We start from the raw sequence: 4190 nt of genomic DNA, 5'->3' as shown, positions 1-4190 counted from the left end.
ATCGGTGGCTGCCGGCTCGTACCCCTTCTACCAGCTGCCGCACTGCGATGTCGAGAAACTCCCTGTGGTTGCCTACAGTTTTGGTGGAAGCATGAGGTACGTGTTTGAAAAGGCCATCAAGACGGTGACAGGATACGTGGGTACAGGAGCATCCGAGGAGGTTTTGTACGATTTATGGCTGTGGAAAATGAAATGGTATATTATCTACGATGTGATAAAAAAACCCTCCAGTGAAATATTTTTGCTTTGTATTGCATAGGACATGATTTCGGTGTCATCGCCAACCGTGGGCAACTATGATAAATGGGAGACGCAAGTAAGAGCCGGGCGAATCATCATGAATTGCCCCGTCGAGATGGATGTGAAGGCGATGTGTGCATGGATGGAGCGCGATGGGGATACAGATGAGCAAACGAAGTACTGGAGGATGGTTGAAAAACACATGGAAAAAGTGGGGCCGCTTCCACGGCTTATCTTTCATGCGAAAGATTTTAATGCACGATTTGTTGCCGTTGAAAATGCCTTGGAGGCGATCAATTCTCGGGATGGTGAAGAGCACTTTGCACATGGAGGAGGGGGACTATGGTATTCTGAGGATCCGTCTCAAAAACTCGTGAGGATTGTCCGAATAAGAGGAGAACGCGGTAATGAGAGGTTTCGTAACGCACCGATATGTTATTTCCTTGGGTCTCGATCAGCGAACCGTTTGGCAAAGGCAATGAGTAACAGAGAATTTTTGTTGCTGGTATTGGGGGCGAGGAAAACTATTTTGTCCGAATTTCTGGAAAAATTTTGTTTGCGCGCGCTCATCTTTGGGAGGTTTTTCAGTGCAATGGCAGAGGAACTCAAGGGGCTGAAGTCACCAGCACATGATATTCAGGACACTGTGCTGAAAGCAAATCCTGGAGGCCACCCCACCGAAATATGTGAAATACCTGGAGTTGGAGGAATTAATGCGAAACAACATATAAATTGTCGGGTACTGTACATACCGGTGGTCGGGGACTTTCCGCTGGTGGACGGCTTTTTCTTCATGGAGTCACCGCGGAGGACGCTGGTTGGGCTGCAGATGACTATGGCGGGTGCGCACCACACCATAACCAGCACTGTGAAGCAGTTCACTGAGCACCTATCGGCATATTTTAAGGGCTGGGAGAAATTATCCCGAGAAATGTCGTGGGAGATGATTTATATACAACACGCATTCAGCAAAAAGATATCAAAATGGCATGAATGTGATTGCGTCAATCCCAATAATAAAACCGACGCTTAAAAAAAAATTGTGGCGTTCTGGAACGGAAAGGTGCACCAATACCAGTTTGTGTTAACGCGTGATTTTTTAAGTAAAATCCGAAAATTGAGAATACAACAACCTTGGGGGAAAAGGGATAGGGAAGAAAGTTAGGGAAATAATTGGGGAACAAAGTGCATTTTGTTCTGGTGAAATATATTAGGGAGTATTTTAGCGATTTTCATATGTGTGTGCCTACGAGGTCTGGACAGTGAATGCCTTTCTTTTCAGAGAACAGTTGTGGTCAGTAGTGCCACACTCACCACACCCTCTTTTCATTTTATCTTATTTTTTCCACCAGAGGCGCATCGTCACTAGAGGCTGTTGCGCACTACAGGGGCCGCATAATTTTTCATTATTTTTATGGGATTTTGTGAAAAGAATGCTTGAGAGGACGGCTGGCTGCCCAAATAAATTCATATCTCGCACAAACGAAGATATCCCTTCACAACTTTTTTCTCTTCTACCGCACGGTCTTTTGGGAGACCGCGATTGAGGGAGTCAGGGAGCCGACAGCTGCCAGACGAAATTATTTTTTTATTTTTTATTTTTATTTTTGCCTTCCCACCCTCCCACTTTGTGATCCCCACCTTGCGGCGTTTTTTTGTGGCTGGAGGAGCCCCAAAGGCCTGCCGCTTCGCGGGGGATAATTGTTTCTAATTCTAACTATGTGCAGAATTCCACGGCAGTGATTGACAGAATGTGCATATGTTTTGGGGGAAACATTACGGCGAACTCATTGCCTCTCCATTTACTGCTTTTTTTCCTGTTCTTTTTGGATAATTTCAGAATTCGGCCAGCGGCCCAGAAGATTATTCAGTGTTGTTTCCCTCTCGGTCTCTCTCTTCTTTTCTTTCTGTCTTTGACCCTCCTGTGTGTGCATGCAACAAACTCACAGCGCAGCATTCAATGTGATGTTCTTTCAATGGAGGCGAAGACCGTTTTTGCTCCCACCAAACCACGACGCCGTCCTTGCAGCTCCCCGCGACAATGCGGGTGGACGGCATCACGGTGCAGTTCAATTGCCCCCAGCCCCTGAGGGATGCCGGATTTGCGGTTGCTGCGGCCTTGTTTGACGTCGATGTGGCGTTGGACGTGCCGGACGCAAGTACACTCTTCCGAAAATTGTGTGCCACTGCCGCCCCCAACTTTACTCAGGAACGCAAGAACATGGTGGCCTTCAGCTACGGCGTGTGCTCATCACCAAAGCGACAACTCATGTACGGTTCTGCAGCTTGAGGAGGATATGCTGCTTGTGTCATCACTGAATTTATTCGGCTTGGCGCCAAAAAGGGCATTTTTGCCCTCTTATGCCACGTCATTGGGTCAACAGAGCACCGCGCAGACCTTCTTGACGCCGACAACGAGCTCGGAGTTATTGTGGGCTCCGTGAAGGAGGGACCTCGTGTGCGAATGGCGGCGCGAATGCGTGTCTCATCGCCCGGCGACGTTCGAGCGGCGATGGACGTTATCGTCAAAAACTATGAGAAATACTTTGCCTCCGTGCTGTGTGAAAAGCAGCCAACGCCTGAGCTGGAGGCAATGCCTTCCTATTTGCCCGACACCGTCGTTCTTCAGCTTTACCGCGATGATGGTGAGGCGGAGTTTGCAGATTACATGGATGCAAACTCCCTGACATTTGTCGCCTTGGGAGATGCCGAACGACCCGCTTTGTGTGGCATTGATGCCGCCGCGCAGCCACACTACGAAGGGGACCAACGAACACTGGTGTCGGCAGCAGGAATTGTTTCCAGCATTCGCCGCAGTCGTCCGGGCATTCCCTTCGGCATGTCAGAACTCAGTCAGTTGTTGCGCCGAGCGTACAATACGGAAAAAGGCAACCGCAACAATAGCCTCACTGGTTCTACCGAGACGGTTTTATTGGCTCACGCCTTTTCGGATGCCGTGTGGGCGGAGGAATTGTTCCATTGTCTCTCCATGACTCGTCGTGTTGGCAATATTCTTGGCTCGACCGGAATTGGATCCGCCACAAGGGATCTTGCCGTTGACAAGTGGCGTCTTGATCAGGACATCATGGAGTTGCGGGATGAACTCATGATTGCCCGGACCGTGTACGACTACAGGCATTGTGGCTATGAATCCAACAGGCCATTTCAGACATGGAGGAGGAAGGGATGAAGCGCATCAACACCACTGAGAGCAACCGTGAGGAGGCGCGGAAATGGCAGCTGAGTGTGTTTTGCGAGCGCGCCATGCATGAGGCAGAGAAGATGGCCGAAGAGCTTGAGCAGAGAGGTGGGGCCACGTTGGATGAAATTTAGAGGACTCTGGAGGCGAAAAAGTGGGAGAGCAGTGCTCTGCAGGCCGACCGCGAAAACCGCATTTGGGAGTACGAGCATACGCTGGAGAAGATCCGAAGGAGGAAACAGGACGAGGAGAGTGCCTCGGAGAGGTTGCGGCAGGCGATGCAGCAGCCGGAGCAAGAACTCAGCCTACGGCAGAGCGCCATTGAGACGAGGGAGCAGCAGCTCGAGGTGGTTCAACTTGACGGGGCGAGGGGGCGAGAGGCCATCATGCGGGAGCGGCATTCTATTGAGGCGGTGCGAAGGACCGTCCGGGAGGAGCGGCGCCGCCAGCGGAGGCAGTGGATCCATCAGATTAAGGAAATGAATGCAAAATTCCCGGAACAGGTGCGTCCCTTGGCCGAGGAGCGGAAGAAGAAGTGCGAGCAGGCGACAGCCAAGGAGGACGTCGCCGAGAGGGCTCTTGCTGCCGACATCAAAATGATCGAGGAGTATTTGCCGAAGCTCATTTCCCTTGAAGACATTCCTGTGAACCCGGAGGAGACGGACATCATTCGACGCCAGTTTGACGAGGTCTTCACGCAAGAAGAATAGTCATACTTGGCCGGCGCTGAAGATGACAGGCCCGCAAGGAG

At 50.7% G+C, this 4190-nt stretch overlaps 2 pseudogenes, besides 3 other annotated features; both read left to right on the top strand.

The window, feature by feature from the left end:
- On the top strand, nt 1–1273 carry Tc00.1047053508381.40 (annotated as a pseudogene; the record flags this gene model as incomplete).
- Nucleotides 1–4190: a sequence feature (heterozygous, Esmeraldo-like haplotype).
- Nucleotides 1658–2108: a mobile genetic element.
- Nucleotides 1818–1849: a sequence feature (AT_rich).
- On the top strand, nt 2334–4190 carry Tc00.1047053508381.20 (annotated as a pseudogene; the record flags this gene model as incomplete).

This window comes from Trypanosoma cruzi, genomic scaffold (genome assembly GCF_000209065.1).
Source record: "Trypanosoma cruzi strain CL Brener 1047053516799 genomic scaffold, whole genome shotgun sequence".
NCBI classification, from domain to species: Eukaryota; Euglenozoa; class Kinetoplastea; order Trypanosomatida; family Trypanosomatidae; genus Trypanosoma; species Trypanosoma cruzi.
This window is presented reverse-complemented; position numbering and strand designations above follow the sequence as displayed.